Below are 23309 nucleotides of genomic sequence, written 5' to 3'. Positions count from 1 at the left end.
TTAAACATCAGCTATCTGAGCAGCTAACCGATCGCTGCAGCTGTACACAGCCCATCCAATCTACCTACCTCATCCCCATATTGTTTATATTTACTTTTTTGCACACCAGTGTTTCTACTTGCACATCATCTGCACATCTATCACTCCAGTGTTAATTTGCTACATTTTAACTACTATGGCCTATTTATTGCCTTACCTCCTCATGCCATTCGCACACACTGTATATAGACTTTTTTCCTATTGTGTTATTGACGTTTGTTTATTCCATGTGTAACTCTGTGTTGTTGTTTGTGTCGCACTGCTTTGCTTTATCTTGGCCAGGTCGCAGTTGTAAATGAGAACTTGTTCTCAATTGGCCTATCTGGTTAAATAAAGGTGAAAATATATATATATTTTAAAACCATAATTAAGTCACATTACTTTAATAAAATATTTACGTTGTTGTGTATWTTACATTTGTTTCATTTGATTACTTTATTTACTTCCAAGTCACCATCTCAGACATTATTGGGCTCTCGAGTGGAGCAGCGGTCTAAGGACCTGAATTTCGGAGCGAGAGGCGTCACTACAGACACCCTGGTTCGAATCCAGGCTGAATCACAACAGCCGTGATTGGGAGTCCCATAGGGAGGCGCACAATTGGCCCAGCGTCGTCCGGTTTTGGCCGGTGAAGGCCGCCATTGCGTTTTGTGTTGCGCCTGCAGGGTTGAAATATGCTACACTCTCTTTGTTTACTGTTGTGCTATCATCAGATAATAGCATCTTATGCTTTCGCCGAAAAGCCTTTTTGAAATCTGACATGTTGGCTGGATTCACAACGAGTGTAGCTTTAATTTGGTATCTTATGTGTGTGATTTAATATAATTTTTTTGAATTTGGCGCTCTACATTTTCCCTGGCTATTGGCCAAGTGGGACACAAGCGTCCCGCCTATCCCAGAGAGGTTAAAAACCAAAAAAATGCTCAGTACTAAAACACCCTAAAGCTGGCTTATGACAAATATGATCAAATTAGCTTGTTTGACTCTTTTTATAGATCTACACTTGGTGGTGAATGAATACATAGTCCTCCTACTGTAAGAGGGATTCTCTCTGGTGCCCCATTGGTAAGAAAAACAAGGTCTAACACTGTATCCCCTGTAGCTTTAGTTTACCTTAGCTGGCCTAGGTATGAAATAAACTGCCTGAGGAACAGGAGCTGAGAAATGAGTCCCTTTTGCATTTGATATTTTAAGTGGAAATTGTGCACCAATATTTAATTTGAAAAGCCGTTAAATTAAGTTCCCTTTAATGTAGACCACATGGAGAATTCAATAATTCCGCATTTTCACATGTCCCTCCAACAACCGTGTCACTTCAAGACTCTAACCCACTTAATCCCAAACGTCTCAATTTCTAATAATTTTGTTGCTTTGACAAAAAGTAATTTCTGACGATTATGTATTTATTTCATGTGATTAGTGATACATTTACGTCTGTCCCTCATTTTAAGGTCAGCCCTATTACGTGAACTGAACACTCGTTTTAATATGGTGAAACTATTCCTTTAAAAATATATWTTTTTTTTTACAAAAAAAACATTGAACATCTTATCATAGACTAAAAGCAGGTGAGCTGTTTCTACTCTTTTGGGCAATTGTCTGGTGTTTGTGGTAGAACACTGAGAGGGTCGTGCATAACACATCAACCCTGTTAAACATAGATAGTGTTACGACGTGGCCTTTTGGGGGTGTATATCGTGGCTCCCCCCCTCTCTCACTCTCCCCACCACAAGTTTTATGACTTTACGACAGGTCATAAATACCTAGTAGAAACTGCCATGCAGTATTGAAAGAGAGAGTCGACCAGAACAAACGAAACAATATTTATATTTTTGAGAATGTGGGAATGGTCCGTGGACACTTAAGGGACAGTCATGACGAATGTGTTTCATTTGGTGATCTCATGACGGACAGGAAACACACAACTGTATCTCTTAACCTCTACTTCATCACCCTCCCGGATCCGGGATCCTCCTCATCAAAAAAGCTGACTAGCATAGCCTAGCCTAACGGGACAGGGATATCATATAATATAATTTTCATGAAATCACAAGTCCAATACAGCWAATGAAAGATAAACATCTTGTGAATCCAGCCATCATTTCCGATTTTTAAAATGTTTTACAGCGAAAACACAATATGTATTTCTATTAGCTAACCACAATAGCCAAACACACAACCGCATATTTTCACCATGTTTCCACCGCATTGGTAGCTTTCACAAAACCGACAAAATAGAGATAAAATGAATCACTAACCTTGAACAACTTCATCAGATGACAGTCTTATAACATGTTATACAATACATTTGTTTTGTTCGAAAATGTGCATATTTGAGGTATAAATCATAGTTTTACATTGCAGCCWCCATCAAAAATAGCACCAAAGCAGCCAGAATAATTACAGAGAGCAACGTGAAATACATAAATACTCATCATAAAACATTTATGAAAACTACATGGTGTACAGCAAATGAAAGATAAACATCTTGTGAATCCAGCCAATATTTCCGATTTTTTTAGTGTTTTACAGCGAAAACACAATATAGAATTATATTAGCTTACCACAATAGCCAAACACACAAAGATATTTATTCACCGCAAAGGTAGCTTTCGCAAAAACCAGCAATAGATATAACATGAATCACTAACCTTTGGACAACTTCATCAGATGACAGTCTTATAACATCATGTTATACAATACATTTATGTTTTGTTCGGAAATGTGCATATTTAGAGCTGTAAATCGTGGTTATACATTGTGAATATGTAGCAACATTTCCCCAGAATGTCCAGAGATATTTTGGACACTCACCTAATCTGACCAAAGAACTCATCATAAACTTTACATAAAAATACTTGTATGGCAAATGAAAGATACACTGGTTCTTAATGCAACCGCTGTGTTAGATTTTAAAAAATAACTTTACCACAACATACAGCTTGGGTTATTGTGAGACAGCGCTCACCAACACGGCGGAGAATAGGCATCAACATATTACACAGAAATACGAAATAACATCATAAATGTTCTTACTTTTGCTGAGCTTCCATCAGAATGTTGTACAAGGAGTCCTATTTCCAGAATAAATCGTTGTTTGGTTTTAGAATGTCCATTTCTTCTGTCGAATTAGCAACCTTGGCTAGCAATGTGGCGCGAACATTCCCATCCTCTCTTGGCGCAAAGAACGGAAAATTCCAAAAGTCCCATTAAACGTTGAATAAACTGATAAAGCTCGGTTGAAAAAACCTACTTTATGATGTTTTTATCATATGTATCAAATAAAATCAGAGCCGGAGATATTCGCCGTGTATACCGAACGCTTTTCAGAAGACAATGTCGAGCTCCCCCGCGCGCCGTCGAAGACAAAGAAAATACCGGACCTGTCACTCCAAAAGCTCTTGTTCGGCCTCAGATCAAGCTAGACACCCCATTCCACTGCCTGTTGACATCTAGTGGAAGGCGTATGAAGTGCATACATATCGATAAATAAAAGCCAGTTGAATAGGCAGGCCCTGAAACAGAGCCTCATTTTCAGATTTTTCACCTCCTGTGTGGAAGTTTGCTGCCAAATTAGTTCTGTTTTACTCACAGATATAATTCAAACAGTTTTAGAAACTTCAGAGTGTTTTCTATCCAATAGTAATAATATGCATATTGTATGATCTAGAACAGAGTACGAGGCCGTTTAAATTGGGCACGATTTTTTCCAAAGTGAAAACAGCGCCCCCCTATTGACAAGAAGTTTTAACCTCTTGGCGCACGGATTCCTTTAGCGGGATCATTTTCATCAACAACCATTGAATTGCAGAGCGCCAAAAAAAATAAAAAATACTGACATTTTTTACTTTCATGAAATCACAAGTGCAATATAGCAAAACACAGCTTAGCTTGTTGTTAATCCACCTGTGTCAGATTTTGAAAATATGCTTTACAGCGAAAGCAATCCAAGCGTTTGTGTGAGTTTATCGATCACTAGACAAAACATTACAAACACCTAGCACCAATGTAGATTGGTCACGAAAGTCAGAAAAGCAATACAATTAATCGCTTACCTTTGATCTTCAGTTGTTTGCACTCACGAGACTCCCAGTTACACAAATGTTCCTTTTGTTCGATAAAATTTATTTTTATATAAAAAAACTCCATTTGTTTGGCGCGTTATGTTCAGAAATCCACAGGCTCAGGCAGGTCATGAAGGGCAGACGAAATTTCCAAATAGTATCCGTAATGTTCGTAGAAACACGTCAAACGTTTTTATAATCAATCCTCAGGTTGTTTTTAACATAAATAATCGATAATATTTCAACCGGACGGTAAACTATTCAATACAATAGAGAAAGAAAATGTTGAGCTTCCACTTTTGCGCGCAAGAACTAATCAAAGGACATCTGGCTATCCACTGACGCGATTTGATAAATCTCGCTCATTTTTCAGAATAAAAGCTTGAAACTATTTTTAAAGCCTGTTCACAACCTGCGGAAGCCATTGGAAAAAGGAATCTGGTTGATATCCCTTTAAATGGAGGATAGGCAAGCAATGTAACAGGGATTTTTCAAAATTAGAGGCACTTCCGGGTTGGATTTCCTCAGGTTTTCGCCTGCAAACTCAGTTCTGTTATACTCAAAGACAATATTTTTGACCGTTTTTGAAACTTTATCCTAATCTGTCAATTATATGCATATTCTAGTATCTGGGCCTGAGAAATAGGCCGTTTACATTGGGAACATTTTTTCCAAACATAAAAATTCTGCCTCCTAGCGTCAAGAAGTTCAACTAATCATGTAGAAATTAACTACGTCGGGGCACCACGGAAAATGTTGAGTTTTACAGAGTAATAATTCTCAGAATATAACGCTTCATATTTTATTATCTGATCTATTAGTCCTCTATTAATGAATTATTATTATTACCTCATCAGTTCTCATTACTAAACATCGCAAACCCTTGGATATCTGCACAAACCCTAGTTTCCGTCATGAATCAGCAATATACAAATTGTCTATTTACGAACTAATCACAGAAATACATAACAAACAAGCAGTAGATATTGGTTCCTAATAATGATAGAAAAGTCCCTAGTGGGCTTAGCCGATATGACGGCTTGGTAGACAAAGGAAAGGGGTGGGGACAGAGCGGGAAAGACAAAATGGATTCACTACACACAGTGGATAATTATAATAATTGAAATGCTAATCATTTGCACATGAACGGCCAATCAATCGAGAGTAATTACAATGTATATATTTACGCCCGTATGTCATTGTTGTCGTCTCTGTTGGAATCCTCGATCGTCCTGTAGACGTCATTCTTTGGTTAACTTTCCCAGAAGTCAAAATGTCTTTCGTGGTTGTAGTTGGTTAGAATGGGTACTTCAGAGTACCATTTGGCAATGTTCTCATAGATAGATGCTTTGGTGGTTGTCAGTATTCTCGTTCTAGACTTACGTAATTTCTAGCTGCAGACTAGTAAATATACGTCTGATTTGCTCCTATTCTGTAGTGATCGATTAGTCTCAGAGTTTAAACATTTCCAGCCGTGTAGCCAAAACTACAGCTGTATGGTCTCCGATGGCCTATAGAATTGTAGCCATTCCAACATGGGAGCTCTGTCCCGGCGTTCTGTGACTTAATGTATATTTTGTAGTATGTTTTATACTCTGAAAGAAGGGGCGGTTCTATGTGATGTCTGGACTCACGGGGGTGTGGCCACTGACTAGTTAAACTTTATATGAAAATCCATACTCTCATTTAGAAGGTTAACAACACATTACATCTTTTCACAAATAGTTTCATGTTTAATCACATACGTTTCACAATATTTATTTGTAAACCTGACAGCTGGGAAATGTACACTTTAATCACGTAATAATTATTTAATTATTAATCACGTAATATTTTGTTTTGTGAAGCTTGCATTCAATTGCCACTCCCAGTTTGTATTTGTATTTATTAGGGATCCCTATTGGTTGCTGCCAAGGCAGTAGCTACTCTTCCTGGGGTGAAGAGACCTCAAATGGCATGTCTTGTGGGGTATGCTTGGATGTCCGAGCTGTGTGCTAGTAGTTTAAAAAAGACAGCTCGGTACAGTCGGCACTTCTTACAAAAACAAGTAGTGTTGATGTCAATCTCTCTTCCACTTTGAGCCATGAAAGATTGACATGCATATCATTAATGTTAGCTCTCCGTGTACTTTTAAGGGCCAGACGTGCTGCCCTGTTCTGAGTCAACTGCAATTTTCCTAAGTCCCCCTTTGTGGCACCTGACCACACGGCTGAACAGTAGTCCAGGTGCGACAAAACTACGGTCTGACCTGCCTTGTTGATAGCGTTGTTAAGAAGGCAAAGCAGCACTTTATTATGGACAGACTTCTCCCCATCTTAGCTAATGATGTATCAACATGTTTTGACCATGACAGTTTACAATCCAGGGTAACTCCAAGCAGTTTAGTCACCTCAACATGCTCAATTTAAAAAAAAATCATTACGAGATGTAGTTCAGGTTTAGTGAAAGATTTGTCCCAAATCCAATGCTTTTAGTCATCCGCATACATACACACTGGCTTTACTCAAAGCCAGTTACATGTCGTTAGTAAAGATTGAAAAATGTAAGGGGCCTAAACAGCTACCCTGGGGAATTCCTGATCCTACCTGGATTATGTTGGAGAGGCTTCCATTAAAGAACACCCTCTGTGTTCTGTTAGACAAGTAACTCTTTATCCACAATATAGCAGGGGGTGTAAAGCCATAACACATACGTGTTTCCAGCAGCAGACTATGATCGATAATGTCAAAAGCCGCACTGAAGTCTAAAAGAAACAGCTTCCACAATCTTATCATCAATTTCTTTCAGCCAATCATCAGTCATTTGTGTAAGTGCTGTGCTTGTTGAATGTTCTTCCCTATAAGCGTGCTGAAAGTTTGTCAATTTGTTTACTGTAAAATAACATTGTATCTGCCCCTCATCAATTCCTCATCAATCCAAGGGGATTTGACAGTATTTACATTAATTGTTTATGGGTGCATGCTTATTAGTAACTGGAATAAGCAATTTCAGAAATGTGTCAAGTATGGTTGCTCCTCATTACACTCCACAGACCAGCAAATATTCTTTACGTCATCAACATAAGATTCATGACAAAACTTCGTGACCTCAACAAGCTTCCATTCCCCCTGTTACAAGGGAATTTTGGGCTGATTTAAGAAGAAATCGTCAACCCCTTTACTGTCAACCCTGTTACTTTATTTGCACCTTGATAATCACTTTTTAACTTGATTTGGGGAAACATGCTTTTTTATGAAGTCGAACATGTGCTCTTTATGACAGCATGTTAAAATTAAGTGAAGTTAAGTTTAAGTTAAATTAAGTTACACTTGTCAAAAGGCACTGAATTGATGGAACAACCCATCTGTGAACATGTTTTTTGTGTCTGCCTAGTTAAATAAAGGTGAATTAATATTTAAAAAATTAACTGTCAGAAAAAAGGCCCACACAGAAAGCAAACAGAAGTAAACCAAACACTCACTGTCGGTCTAAGTCTTTTCAACTGCCACAGTAGCTGTCTGAACCCAACCTCAAACAACCCAGAGCCATAGAACTGACAAGAGAGATGCAAAGGAAAGAAAAAATGTGATGCATCATGGCATGAGGGAAAGATAGAAGACAAAAATAGAAAGAGGACGTGTCATTTTTAGACGCCCCCCCTCCCTCCCTCCCTCCACCCACGTTTCGCTGCTGTTGTGTGGGCGTCGGGACAGCATGCAAATATTTTTACACTTTCACACTCCTCTACTCACACTCTCTCAGTCTAGAGAAAACTCTTACACTCAGCCTATAGTCCCACAGTACCCATAGAGTTATTCTAAGGTCACTATAATCTGAGGTGAATGACAATTTGAAAAGAGGGAGTTGTATGAAAAATGGAATGACTCCCCATACAACTCAACAACTGAGCAAAGACATCCCATCACTTCCATCCAAATTCCCTCCACAGAGCTTCCCTCGTATAGCAGAATCCCAGTGCTGCCATCACTATTGGTGCGTTGAGTGTAACCGGGTGCCATATCAGCGGATATTTGTAACCGCTGTGACTATGATAAACTATGCTAATGAAGTATAGCCCGTTGGGCGCTCCCCTGCACAAACACAGGCTCAAGGGAGAGTCAACAGGTTGGAGCACCATTTAAGTGTGTTCAAAAAAGGGCAACAGGTTGCTGGATGTCAGGGGTCTTCCAGTGGTAAACAGACCTCCCACGGCAGGCAGCCTGCTGAGGACGAAGTTTACCCACACCACCGCCCAGCCAATCTAAGTAATAACTCTCTGCCCACAGCGACAAACACCTCCATTCAGACCCAGAGTTGGTTTACAGTTGACAAAATCCTCCCATGTGTTCCCACTCTGCCCAGGCCAGTACACTGCATTGCCATTATGCAAAAATAGTGTTGTACTGTAGGGAGAGATACTCTCCTATGACCTTAACACCACCATCTAGTGGTCAGAACCTGGTAATACCAGGATGTATGATGGGACATTAACGTAACTCTGAACATGGACAAAAAACAATCCCCAAATTCAATGAGAATATATTACATTGGATAAAGAAACACTCCAAGCTGCAGCTCCATACTACTTGTCAGACATTGAGAACTGATACTGCATACTTATTGGGTTGGGATTGGAGTATCCGTGGGTGGCTTTTGACCATTTCTTTAAAATCCACATCTTACTCATAACCACGTTTCCAGCCACAAAAGTCATACCGTATAAAACATTTTTTACGACAACTGTGATGGAAACTGGAAGTTTCTTGGTTCGACATGGTGGTTCGACATGGTGGGATGTTTTTGTGTCTGTAAACTTAATTACGCGAGAAATGGCAGTGGAAGTTCCTTTGTGCGCATATATTGAAATAATAACCATCATGTCACGCGACAATATGGTGTGTGGTCCTCCCACTACAACTCGAGACACCATGCAGATTATTATGTTACGGATGAAATAAGTTATGATGCTGCACAGGGTGGTGAAAGTGCATGGTGATGAGCTTGATGCTCTGTTCCAATAAATATTGTGAGTGTCTTTTTCTGGTGACATGACAATCAATGCTTGACTGCTGTTTGACAAATAAAAATATTATTGTTCTTATCCACAATAGTCTCATAATGTAGACTTAACTTGCCTACCCGGTGTATCTGCGAGCTGTTTTTCTAGAGTGCACATGCCAAGACCAGAGTATGCATATTTGCTATTTCACGCAACAGTTTGTGACTAAACTATCAGTAGAGTTGAAAAAGCGATGGAAACACATTGAACTTGGATGTTTATTCTGTACATTCAATAGTACCTGCAAAACACCAGTCTCAACGTCAACAGAGAAGAGGCGACTCCGGGACGCTGGCCTTCTAGGCAGAGTTGCAAAGAAAAAGCCATATCTCAGACCGGCCAATAAATAGGAAAGATTAAGATGGGCAAAAGAACAGACAATGGACAGTGGAACTCTGACTAAAAGGAAAGCATCCCGGAGTCGCCTCTTCACTGTTGACATTGAGACTGGTGTTTTGAGGGTACTATTTAAGGAAGCTGCCAGTTGGACTTGTGTTTCTCAAACTAGACAATCTAATGTACTTGTCCTCTTGCTCAGGTGTGCACCGGGGCCTCCCACTCCTCTTTCTATTCTGGTTAGAGACAGTTTGCACTGTTCTGTGAAGGGAGTACTACACAGCGTTGTACGAGATCTTCAGTTTCTTGGCCACTTCTTGCATGGAATAGCCTTCATTTCTCAGAACAAGAATAGACTGACGAGTTTCAGAAGAAAGTTKTTTGTTTCTGGCCATTTTGAGCCTGTAATCGAACCCACAAATGCCGATGCTCCAGATACTCAACTAGTCTAAAGAAGGCCAGTTTTATTGCTTCTTTAATTAGCACAACAGTTTTCAGCTGTGCTAACATAATTGCAAAAGGGTTTTCTAATGATCAATTAGCCTTTTAAAATGATAAACTTGGATTAGCTAACAACGTGCCATTGGAACACAGGAGTGATGGTTGCTGATAATGGGCCTCTGTTCGCCTAGGTAGATATTCCATGATTTTTAATTATTTTTATAAAATCAGCCATTTCCAGCTACAATAGTCATGTACAACATTAACAATGTCGACACTGTATTTCTGATCAATTTGATGTTATTTTAATGGACAAAAACAGTGATTGTCTTTAAAAAACAAGGACATTTCTAAACTTTTGAATGGTAGTGTATTTCAAACGTGAACTTGTCTGAGGTGTTGGACTCGACGACAGTTGCTATCCATTGGCGCGCTGCGATTGGTTGCCCAAAATTCTGGGGCGGGACTTAGCGAAGAGTCAATAGAATTGGCTACAATCAATGGGAAATCATAGTCGTCACAAACCACAGTTTGGTTCACAACTTTGGACAGCACAGTACGTTAAAGTATAGTAAAGAAAATAAAAGTAGAGTATAGTTCAGTACAGTACTAGAGTTGATTACACGATAAGGTACTGTACTCTACTTTGATGTCCAAACTTGTGAAACATACACTACCGATCAAAAGTTTTAGAACACCTACTCATTCAAGGGTTTTACTTTATTTTTACTATTTTCTACATTGTAGAATAAAACTGAAGACATCAAAACTATGAAATAACACACATGGAATCATGTAGTAACCAAAAAAGTGTTAAACAAATCAAAATCTATTTTATATTTGAGATTCTTCAAATAGCCACCCTTTGCCTTGATTACAGCTTTGTACACTCTTTGCATTCTCTCAACCTGCTTAATAGAGGTAGTCACCTGGAATGCATTTCAATTGACAGGTGTGCCTTGTTAAAAAGTAATTTGTTGAATTGCTTTCCTTCTTAATGCATTTGAGCCAATCAATTGTGACAAGTTGGGGGGGGTATACAGAAGTTAGCACTATTTGGTAAAAGACCAAGTCTATATTATGGCCAAAACCGCTCAAATAAGCAAAGAGGAACGACTGTCCATCACTTTAAGACATGAACTTTGAAAGTTTATTCAATTGCAGTCACAAAAGCTATGAAGAAACTGGCTCTCATGAGGACCGCCACATGAAAGGAAGACCCAGAGTTATCTCTGCTGCAGAGGATAAGTTCATTCGAGTTACCAGCCTCAGAAATATCAGCCCAAATAAATGCTTCAGAGTTCAAGTAACAGACACATCTCAACGTCTCAACTGTTCAGAAGAGTGTGTGAATCAGGCCAAATTGCTGCAAAGAAACCACTACTAAAGGACACCAATAAGAAGAAGAGACTTGCATGGGCCAAGAAACACAAGCAATGGACATTAGACCGGTGGAAATTTAGACATTTCTGGTTCCAACCGCTGTGTCTTTGTGAGACGCGGTGTGGGTGAACTCCGCATGTGTATTTCCCACCATAAAGCACGGAGGTGGTGGTATTATGGCGTGGGGGTGCTTTGCTGGTGACACTGTCTGATTTATTTAGAATTCAAGGCACACTTAACCAGCATGGCTACCACAGCATTCTGCAGCGATACGCCATCCCATCTGGTTTGCACTTCTTCTTTTTTTTTCAACAGGACAATGACCCTACACACCTCCAGGCTGTGTAAGGGCTATTTGACCAAGAAGGACAGTGATGACAGATGACCTGGCCTCCACAATCACCCGACCTCAACCAAATTGAGATGGTTTGGGATGAGTTGGACGGCAGATTGAAGGAACTCGGGGCTCCCAAAAGGGTGGCTACTTTGAAGAATCTTGAATCTAAAATATATTTTTATTTGTTTAACCTTTTCTTGGTTACTATATGATTCCATGTGTTATTTCATGGTTTTGATGGCTTCACTATTATTCTTCAATGTAGAAAATAGTACAAATAAAGAAAAATTAGTAGCTGTGTCCAAACATTTGACTGGTAATGTATATCTGACCAAATTATGAAAGACAAGCATTGTAATTTTGAATTCCTTAACGTGAGTGTGGAAGAGGTGAAAAAAATATTGTTATATAGCAACAATGACAAGCCACCGGGGTCTGACAATTTGGATGGAAAACTACTGAGGATAATACAGACAATATTGCCACTCCAATTTTCCATATTTTCAATTTAAGCCTACTAGAAAGTGTGCTTAGGCCCCTTACTTCCTTAAATCTTTACAACATGCCACTGGCTTTGAGTAAAGCCAATGTGTCTATGTATACGGATGACTCAACACTATACATGTTAACTACTACAGCGACTGAAATACTTAATAAAGAGCCACAGTTAGTTTCAGAATGGGTGGCAAGGAATAAGTTACTCCTAAATATTTCTAAAACCAAAAGCATTGTATTTGGGACAAATCATTCACTAAACCTCAACTCAATCTTGTAATAAATAATGTGGAAATTGAGCAAGTTGAGGTGACTAAACTGCTTGGAGTAACCCTGGATTGTAAAACTGTCATGGTCAAAACATATTGACACAACAGTAGCTAAGATGGGGAGAAGTCTGTCCATAATAAAGCGCTGCTCTACCTTAACAGCACTATCAACAAGGCAGGTCCTACAGGCTCTAGTTTTGTCGCACCTGGACTACTGTTCAGTCGTGTGGTCAGGTGCCACAAAAAGGGACTTGGGAAAATTGCAATTGGCTCAGAAACAGAGCAGCACGGCTGGCCCTTGGATGTACAAAGAGAGCTAATATTAATAATATGCATGTCCTGGCTCAAAGTGGAGGAGTGGTTGACTTCATCACTACTTGTATTTGTGAGAGGTATTGACATGTTGAATGCACCGAGCTGTCCGTTTAAAAAACTAGCACACCCATGTATACCCCACAAGACATGCCACGAGGTCTTTTCGCAGTCCCCAAGTCCAGAACAGACTATGGGAGGCACACAATAGTACATAGAGCTATGACTACATGGAACTCTATTCCACATCAAGAAAAGAATGCATTCAGTAAAAGTAGATTTTTTTAAAGGGAAAAAAAGATAAAAATACACCTTATGGAACAGCGGGACTGTGAAGCAACACAAACATAGGCACAAATACATGCATACGCACTATACACACACGTTCACATGGATTTTGTATTGTAGATATGTGGTAGTGGAGTAGGGGCCTGAGGGCACACCGTGTGTTGTGAAATCTGTGAATGTATTGTAATGTTTTTAAAATTGTAGAACTACCTTAATTTTGCTGGACCCCAGGAAGAGTAGCTAATGGGGATCATAATAAATACAAATGTGATAATGAAGCCCAGGGACATTATACCTGCTTTCTATCAAACACTCTTTTCTAGCATTGGCCTTAGGCTTAACGCACATCACCAGCTTGTGTCATATGAAGTGCAGTGTACCTTGAGTGTTGCTTTAGTACACTACCACGCTGTGTTCTGCCAGGAGCTGAGCAAAAACATTTTCTGTAGGAATGCTCATGCAAATATTGACCTTCAATTAGAGAGTGCAGCGGAGAAACAGATGCCCTTGCATGGCTTTGCAGTACAGAGGTCTCAGCAGAAAAAAATGAATATACATAAACACATACATACCTACAGATAGAGTAGACAAACACACACCTACGGTGGAAATATATCCCAAAACCGCCCACACACATTTGTTTTACTATTCTTGTGGAGACAAAACAATTGATTCCCATTCAGTGCAAGAGGCATCACTACAGCACCTGGTTCGAATCCAGGCTGTATCACATCCGGCCGTGAATAGGAGTCCCATAGGGCGGCGCACAACTGGCTCAGCGTCGTCCGGGTTTGGCCGGCATTGCAAATAAGAATTTGTTCATAACAGTGTCGTTCGGCTTTGGCCGAGGTAGGCCGTCATTGTAAATAAGAATTTGTTCTTAACTGAGTGGCCCAGTGAAATAAAAAAATTGACACCTACTCATTCAAGAGTGTGCAAAGCTGTCATCAAGGGGAATGGTGGATATTTGAAAAATGTTAAATCTATTTTGATTTGTTTAACACTTACATGATTCCATATGTGTTATTTCATAGTTTTGATGTCTTCACTACTATTCTTTAATGTAGAAAAAAGTAAAAAATTAAGGAAAACCCTGGAATGAGTAGGTGTGTCCAAACTATTGACTGGTACTGTATATACTGTCCATCCGGTCTATTCACACGCCATTATATATTATGTGCGTATTGTTTTGTATTGCTAGGTATAATTACTGCACTGTTGGAGCTAGAAACACAAGCATACATCCACAGGTACACCTCCAATTGACTCAAATGATTAGTCTATCAGAAGCTTCTAAAGCCATTACATTTTCTGGAATTTTCCAAGCTGTTTAGAGGCACAGTCAACTTGGTGTACGTAAACTTCTGACCCACTGGAATTGTGACACAGTGAGTTATAAGTGAAATAATCTGTCTATAAATAATTGTTGGAAAAGTTACTTGTTACTTGCAAAGTGTAGATGTCCTAACCGACTTGCCAAAACTATAGTTTGTTAACAAGAAATTTGTGAAGTGGTTGAAAAACGAGTTTTAATGACTCCAACCTAAGTGTATGTAAACTTCCGACTTCCGACTATGTGTATGTACACACACACACTCTCTTTCCCCAGAACATTAACCTTGTGTAGGTAGATGTGGAAAGATAGATACAAATGATTTGATGCATGCTGGGGGGGGGGGGTTCACACCTAGCTCAGCTATTACACAAGTCTTTAGTAAAAGGTTGAATAGTCTATTGTTCAGCTAATAGGCCATCCTGCTACGCTTGTGAAAAACTAATAATAATACTTTTTCCCCTTTCCACATGTTAAAGATTCCAATTGATCAAGTGTTTTCAGCCACAATTGGCCCCAACCCCAATTAATACATTTGGGCACAGTCGATAGCATGTGGGACTTTGGGCTACAATGTTGAGGGTTCGAAACCTGCTCCCTGCTTGTTTCATTACATTATTATGCCAGTCTCAGAGCAAATAGCCTGGATTGTTACTCCCATCTCATTCCTGCTCTCTTCCACGTGTCATTCTCCACCTGAGTGGCTCGCTTGTGGGCGTGCTGGCAGGATGTACTGTTTTTTTATTCTGTATATATGAATTACAAAATCAGCCTTTACAATGTGCAATCATTGATGTCCCATTGGGATACTTTTTTTTAGACCATAATAAAGGAGTGCCTCCTAATGGCCCTCCAAAACCACTTCCAGCAGCATCTGGGTCTCCCATCCAGGGACCGACCAGGGCCAACCCTGCTTAGCTTCAGAGGCAAACCAGCAGTGGGATACAGGGTGGTATGCTGCTGGCAATTGTGTTCGTTGTCCGTAGCTTATGCATGCCCAAACCATAATCCCACCACCACGGGGCACTCTGTTCACAACGTTGACATCAGCAAACCACTCGACCACACGACGCCATACTGTCTGTCAACCGGGATTCATCCTTGAAGAGCACACTTCTCTTCACCATCGAATGTGAACATTTGCCCAAGTCAGTTACCACGCCGAACTGCAGTCAGGTCAAGACCCTGGTGAAGACAACGAGCACGCAGATGAGCTTCCCTGAGACGGTTCCTGACAGTTTTTGCTGACATGTTTTGGTTGTGCAAACCCACAATTTCATCAGCTGTCTGGGTGGCTGGTCTCAGACGATCCCACAGGTGAAACAGCCAGGTGTGGAGGTCCTGGGCTGGTGTGATTACATGTGGTCTGCGGTGTGACGCCGGTTGGAAGTACTGCCAAATTCTCTAATACGACGTTGGAGGCAGCTTATAGTAGAGAAATTAACATTTAATTATCATCTGGCAACAGCTCTGGTGGACACAGTCAGCATGCTCAATGCACTCTCCCTCAAAACATCTGTGGCATTGTATGTGCATTGCACTCTCCCTCAAAACATCTGTGGCATTGTGTGTGCATTGCACATTTTAGAGTGCGTCTTTTATTGTCTAAGTAAGTATCAGGCTGTTTAATCAGCTTCTTGATATGCTACACCTGGCAGGTGGATGGATTATCTTGGCAAAGGAGACATGCTCACCAACAATGTACTCTTATAATCTCCACCCAGCACAGCCAAAAGAGGACTGGCCACCCCTCAGAGCCTGGTTCCTCTATAGGTTTCTGCCTTCTTAGGGAGGTTTTTCTAGCCACTGTGCTTTTACATCTGCATTGCTTGCCGTTTGGCATTTTAGGCTGAGTTTCTGTATAAGCACAATCTGCTGATGTAAAAAGGGCTTTAAAAATACAGTTGATTTGATTATTAAACTGGCAGCTATGTGTGGCGCCATGTTTGTTGACATCATACAATGCATTCTGGTTGTCACATAAGTCGGTCAGACCAAAGATGTTATCACAAAACGAGGTGAAGGGATGGTTCACTCCTCTTTCGAGTAAACTTCCGGAGGTGAATAAAGGAAGTGAATGATGGTAGACGACACACCCCCTTCAACATACATACTGCAAAACAGACCCATCTCGTAACAACTTATCTTTGGTGGTTGCGGAAAAACAAACATGGGTGGTGTGCACAAACTACCCATCGTCAGATTACTTTAGATTTTTAGAAAGTGTTTTACTCAATTATTTAGATCACTGGTGAGCTCACCCGTGATGAACTGTAAATAGTAATTGCTATTAGCTAATTCATATTATGGTTTCTGTCACCCGAGAGTTAGCTAAATATGACTGCTTGTGTTAGGTCACTCTATCCTCAGTTAGTGCCAGGACTAATGTAGCCTACGTTTTCCAGTTTGGGTGAGTACTGTGTTATGCTGTCGCTACCTCTGTGAATGTCTTAACATTGCATCCAAAAATAAACTTCTCACATTGACGTAACGTTGTAAAGACTATTTGTGCAAAATGTTTGTGAAAAACAGTGTGGCCAGCTAAAAACGCTGACTGTTGCGTCAATCGTAACTGGACATTCTAAATAAATGTTCTCATCACACCGGTTTGAGCATATGCTGCAGGGACCACTGTGGAATGATCACACCGGAGTGTTCTTACGTGTCAAAAGGGTTAAATTATATATTTCCACCCTATGAGGTTGAAATAACACTTAACATTTTGAAAATTATGATTGTCCTTTTTGAGTAACTCTCAGCCTGTTCAGGGTGGGATGGAACTTTTGGCGCACATATTGACATCACAATGTGATCTGATCACAATAGACCAATGACGGTTCATACGTATAAAGGGGTGAGCTCTAGACTTGCCTGGATACCCAGACTCCTTGCTCCGGGCAAACGCTACGCCACACCCACGGATGTCAGTTTCTTCTCCGCAATGAGTCTGGATCTGAGTACATCCCCGACCCTTTACCGAATGCTAACACATTCGGGGCCGTCTGATTAGTCCAGAAACCGATGGGTTGGGCTAGAGCCAGAAAACATGTGGGTAAAGCGGCAGTTTGAAAATTTGTTATGAGCTTTGATACTTTTGATATTGGTTAGAGACAATCAAATCGCTGGTGAGTTTGTTTTGTACAACACCCCCCCCCTGCCCCTCATCACCACAAACGACTTCAATGATGGCAGTCTTAGAATAAAGTATGTAGGGAACGACAGAACAGCAGAAGAATGTAGTGCGAGTCAGGCTAGCTCTAGACCATCCTTTCAGTAAATCAGGGCTGTGTAAATAAATATCTTCAAATTTGTTTCCTAATGCCCACACAAAATAATAAACACATACACTACTGATTAAAAGTTTTAGAACACCTACTCATTCAAGGATTTTTCTTTATTTTTAATATATTTTCCACATTGTAGAATAATAGAAGACAACAAAACTATAAAAAAATATATGGAATCATGTAGTAACCAAAAGAAGTGTTAAACAAATTAAAAATGTATATTTGAGATTCTTCAAATAGCCTCCCTTTGCCTTGATGACAGCTTTGCACACTCTTGGCTCTTTATTTTTTATATCATCACTGTATGTCTAGTAAATCACTATTTATTTAATGAAAATATCTCCAAGATACACTACCGGTCAAAAGTTTTAGGACACCTACTCATTCAATGTTTTTTCTTTATTTTTACTATTTTCTACATCTGTGAATGATGGACTGTTTTTTCTCTTTGCATATTTGAGCTGTTCTTGCCATATGGACTTGGTCTTTTACCAAATAGGGCTATCTTCTGTATACCCCTCCTACTTTGTCACAACACAACTGATTGCCTCAAACACATTAATTTGTGGAATTTCTTTCCTTCTTATCTTTTAACAAGGCATACCTAATAATTGAAATACATTCCAGGTGACTACCTCATGAAGCTGGTTGAGAGAATTCTCAACCAGCTTCATGAGGTAGTCACCTGGAATGTATTCCTTGTATTCCAAGATGGCGTAGCAGTCGGACGTGTGTTTTGTCTTGTCCCGTGTAAATAATCGTTTTCCTCGTTTTTTCCGTTTATATTTTAATCTCACTTTCCATCTACGGACTGAATATACTCTCCTGCAACCKCCAACARCCAATGTGGTACGGATCTGCTATTTTTATACTTTAGAACCGGAACCCCCATCAGAAGCTAGCCAGCTAACTAACTACTAGCTAGTTATCAGTTAGTCACTGCTAGTGGTCTTTACCGTTAACTCGGACACCAGCCAGCCTCAGCTTGGTCAATACATGCCAGTCTGCACAGCGCGATATCAACCCAGAGAATATCGGACTGCTTTTTCTCTACCAAATCTCCAGATTACTACCGCAAGCTCTGGACCTTTACACCGGATCAGATAGCTAGCTGCAATCTGAGTGGCTACTCCTGGCTAACGTCTCTGTCCCGAAGCAAGCAACAGTTAGCCTTGAGCTAGCCTCGAGCTAGGCCAATCTCCCGGCTAGCCGAAGAGGTCCTCCGGCTAATTCTTGTGCTACAATACATATTTTGCCAATTGGCCTGGACCTTTTTTGCCGACACAGAGCCCTGCCAATCCATCATAACTGGTCTAAATCAGCTACAAGCTAATTTAGCCATTTTTTGCCGCTGCTAGCAGCTTTTACCTTCTGCACAGACACCAGCACTGTTATTAGTCTGGATATTACTCACCAATTTACCAGCATCGGACTGTCTCTCGACAACAACGCCGGATTCCTGCCGTAATCCCTGAGCCACTACTTCTGATCCTCACAGCTAGCTTGCAGCTAGCGCAGCTAGCGCCACTGCCACGAAGCTAGCACCAGTTAGCAAACACAATTCTACAATTCACAACCTCTCTTTCGCCATCGCCATCCGGCTTGGATTCTCTGTCGACACGACCACGTCTGGTCTGCAGACGAATACCCCACCCGCTGTGCCCTCAACCGGCCTCCATCTGAGCAGACCCCCTCCGTCTGAGCAGACCACCCCCCGGGCTACTAACTTTAAACGCCGCGTGCTAGCRTAGTGGAGGCCTCCCTGCTCCATCTACGGCTGCCCCCTGGACACTATGATCACTTGGCTACATAGCTGATGCCTGCTTGACTGTCCATTAATTCACGGTACTCCATTCTGTTTATTTGTGTTTTATCTGTCGGCTCTGTGCTTTAACTCAGGATCTGTGTGGTAGTTAATCCGACCCTCTCTGCCTAGTCGTCGCCATTTTTACCTGTTGTTGCTGTGTTAGACTAGCACCCTGTTATTGTTGCTGTTATCTTACCTGTTGTTTTAGCTAGCTCTCCCAATCAAGACTGCAATCACTTATGCCTTATTGTATGTCTCTCTCAAATATCAATATGCCTTGCATACTGTTGTTCAGGCTAGTTATCATTATCATTGTTTTGGTTTGCAATGGACCCTGTAGTTTCCACTCTCCGTACCTCTGATACCTCCTTTGTCCCACCCCCCACACATGCGGTGACCTCACCCATTGAGACCAGCATGTCCAGAGATACAACCTCTCTTATCATCACCCAGTGCCTGGGCTTGCCTCCGCTGTACCCGTGCCCACCATACCCCTGTCTGCACATATGCCCAGAATCTATTCTACCACGCCCATAATCTGCTCCTTTTATTCTTTGTCCCACGCTCTAGGCGACCAGTTTTGATAGCCTTTAGCCGCACCCTCATCCTACTACTCCTCTGTTCCTGCGGTGATTGGAGGTAAACCCAGGCCCTGCATGTCCCAGTCACCCTCATTTGTTGACTTCTGTGATCGAAAAGCCTTGGCCTCATGCATGTCAACATCAGAAGCCTCCCCCTAAGTTTGCCTTACTCACCGCTTTAGCACACTCTGCCAACCCTGATGTCCTTGCCGTGTCCGAATCCTGGCTTAGGAGGCCACCAAATTCTGGGATTTTCCATACCCAACTATAACACTTTCCGTCAGATAGAACTGCCAAAGGGGAGGAGTTGCATCTACTGCAGAGATAGCCTGCAAAGTTCTGTCATACTTTCCCAGGTCTATGCCCAACAGTTCGAACTTCTAATTTTAAAATTAATCTCTCCAGAAATAAGTCTCTCACTGTTGCCGCCTGCTACCGACCCCCCAGCTCCCAGCTGTGCCCTGGACACCATCTGTGAATTGATCGCTCCCCATTAGCTTCAGAGTTTGTTCTGTTAGGTGACCTAAACTGGGATATGCTTAACACCCCGGCAGTCCTACAATCCAAGCTTGATGCCCTCAATCTCACACAAATCATCAAGGAACCCACCAGGTACACCCTAAATCCGTAACATGGGCACCCTAATAGACATTATCCTGCCCAAACTGCCCTCCAAATACACCTCTGCTGTCTTCAATCAAGATCTCAGCGTCACTGCCTCATTGCCTGTATCCGCCACGGGTCCGCGGTCAAACGACCACCCCTCATCACTGTCAAACGCTCCCTAAACACTTCTGCGAGCAGGCCTTTCTAATCGACCTGGCCGCGGGTACCTCTGGAAGGATATTGCCCTCATCCCGTCAGTTGAGGATGCCTGGTCATTCTTTAAAAGTTACTTCCTCACCTATTAGACAGCAGGCTCCGTTCAAAAAATGCAGAACCAAGAACAGATATAGCCCTTGGTTCACTCCAGACCTGACCTGCCCTCGACCAGCACAAAAACATCCTGTGGCGAACTGCAATAGCATCGAAGAGCCCCCGCGATATGCAACTGTTCAGGGAAGTCAGGAACCAATACACGCAGTCAGTCAGGAAAGCAAGGCCGGCTTTTTCAAGCAGAAATTTGCATCCTGTAGCTCTAACTCCAAAAAGTTCTGGAATACTGTAAAGTCCATGGAAAACAAGAGCCCCCTCCCAGCTGCCCACTGCACTGAGGCTAGGTAACACGGTCACCACTGATAAGTCTGTGATAATCGAAAAACTTCAACAAACATTTCTCAATGGCTGGCCATGCCTTCCTCCTGGCGACTCCAACCTTGGCCAACAGCCCGCCCCCCCCCGCTGCTACTCGCCCAAGCCTCCCCAGCTTCTCCTTTACCCATATCCAGATAGCAGATGTTCTGAAAGAGCTGGAAACCTGGACCATACAAATCAGCTGGGCTTGACAATCTGGACCCCCTATTTCTGAAACTGTCCGCCGCCATTGTCGCACCCCTATTACCAGCCTGTTCAACCTCTCCTTCGTATCATCTGAGATCCCCAAGGATTGGAAAGCTGCCGCGGTCATCCCCTCTTCAAAGGGGGAGACACCCTGACCCAAACTGTTACAAGACCTATATCCATCCTGCCCTGCCTATCTAAGGTCTTCGAAAGCCAAGTCAACAACACAGAATCACTGACCATCTCGAATCCCACCGTACCTTCTCCGCTTGTGCAATCCGGTTTCCGAGCCGGTCACGGGTGCACCTCAGCCACGCTCAAGGTACTAAACGATATCATACCGCCATCGATAAAAGACATTACTGTGCAGCCGTCTTCATCGACCTGGCAAGGCTTTCGACTCTGTCAATCACCATATTCTTATCGGCAGACTCAGTAGCCTCGGTTTTTCTAATGACTGCCTTGCCTGGTTCACCAACTACTTTGCAGACAGAGTTCAGTGTGTCAAATCGGAGGGCATGTTGTCCGGTCCTCTGGCAGTCTCTATGGGGTACCCAAAGGGTTCAATTCTCGGGCCGACTCTTTTCTCTGTATACATCAATGATGTTGCTCTTGCTGCGGGCGATTCCCTGATCCACCTCTACGCACGACACCCATTCTATATACTTCCGGCCCTTCCTTGGACACTGTGCTATCTAACCTCCAAACGAGCTTCAATGCCATACAACACTCCTTCCGTGGCCTCCAACTGCTCTTAAACACTAGTAAAACCAAATGCATGCTTTTCAACCGTTCCGCTGCCTGCACCCGCACGCCTGACTAGCATCACCACCCTGGACGGTTCCGCCCTAGAATATGTGGACATCTATAAGTACCTAGGTGTTCTGGCTAGACTGCAAACTCTCCTTCCAGACTCATATCAAACATCTCCATCCAAAATCAAATCAAGAATCGGCTTTCTATTCCGCAACAAAGCTCCTTCACTCACGCCGCCAAATTACCCTAGTAAACTGACTATCCTACCGATCCTCGACTTCGGCGATGTCATCTACAAAATAGCTTCCAATACTCTACTCAGCAAACTGGATGCAGTTTATCACAGTGCCATTCGTTTTGTTACTAAAGCACCTTATACGACCCACCACTGCGACCTGTATGCCCTAGTCGGCTGGCCCTCGCTACATGTTCGTCGTCAGACCCACTGGCTCCAGGTCATCTACAAGGCTATGCTAGGTAAAGTGCCGCCTTATCTCAGTTCACTGGTCACGATGGCTACACCCACCCGCAGCACGCGCTCCAGCAGGTGTATCTCACTGATCATCCCTAAAGCCAAAACCTCATTTGGACGCCTTTCCTTCCAGTTCTCTGCTGCCTGCGACTGGAACGAATTGCAAAAATCTCTGAAGTTGGAGACTTTTATCTCCCTCAACAACTTTAAAAATCTGCTATCCGAGCAGCTAACCGATCGCTGCAGCTGTACATAGTCCATCTGTAAACTACCCACCCAATTTACCTACCTCACCCCCCATACTGCTTTTATTTATTTACTTTTCTGCTCTTTTGCACACCAGTATCTCTTCTTGCACATGATCATCTGATGATTTATCACTCCAGTGTTAATCTGCCTAAATTGTAATTATTCGATTTATTGCCTACCTCATGCCTTTTGCACACATTGTATATAGATTCTCTTTTTTTTTCTACCATGTTATTGACTTGTTTATTGTTTACTCCATGTGTAACTCTGTGTTGTCTGTTCACACTGCTATGCTTTATCTTGGCCAGGTCGCAGTTGCAAATGAGAACTTGTTCTCAACTAGCCTACCTGGTTAAATAAAGGTGAAATAAAAATAAAATAA

This window comes from Salvelinus sp. IW2-2015, linkage group LG6.1 (genome assembly GCF_002910315.2).
Source record: "Salvelinus sp. IW2-2015 linkage group LG6.1, ASM291031v2, whole genome shotgun sequence".
NCBI lineage: Eukaryota > Metazoa > Chordata > Actinopteri > Salmoniformes > Salmonidae > Salvelinus > Salvelinus sp. IW2-2015.
This window is presented reverse-complemented; position numbering follows the sequence as displayed.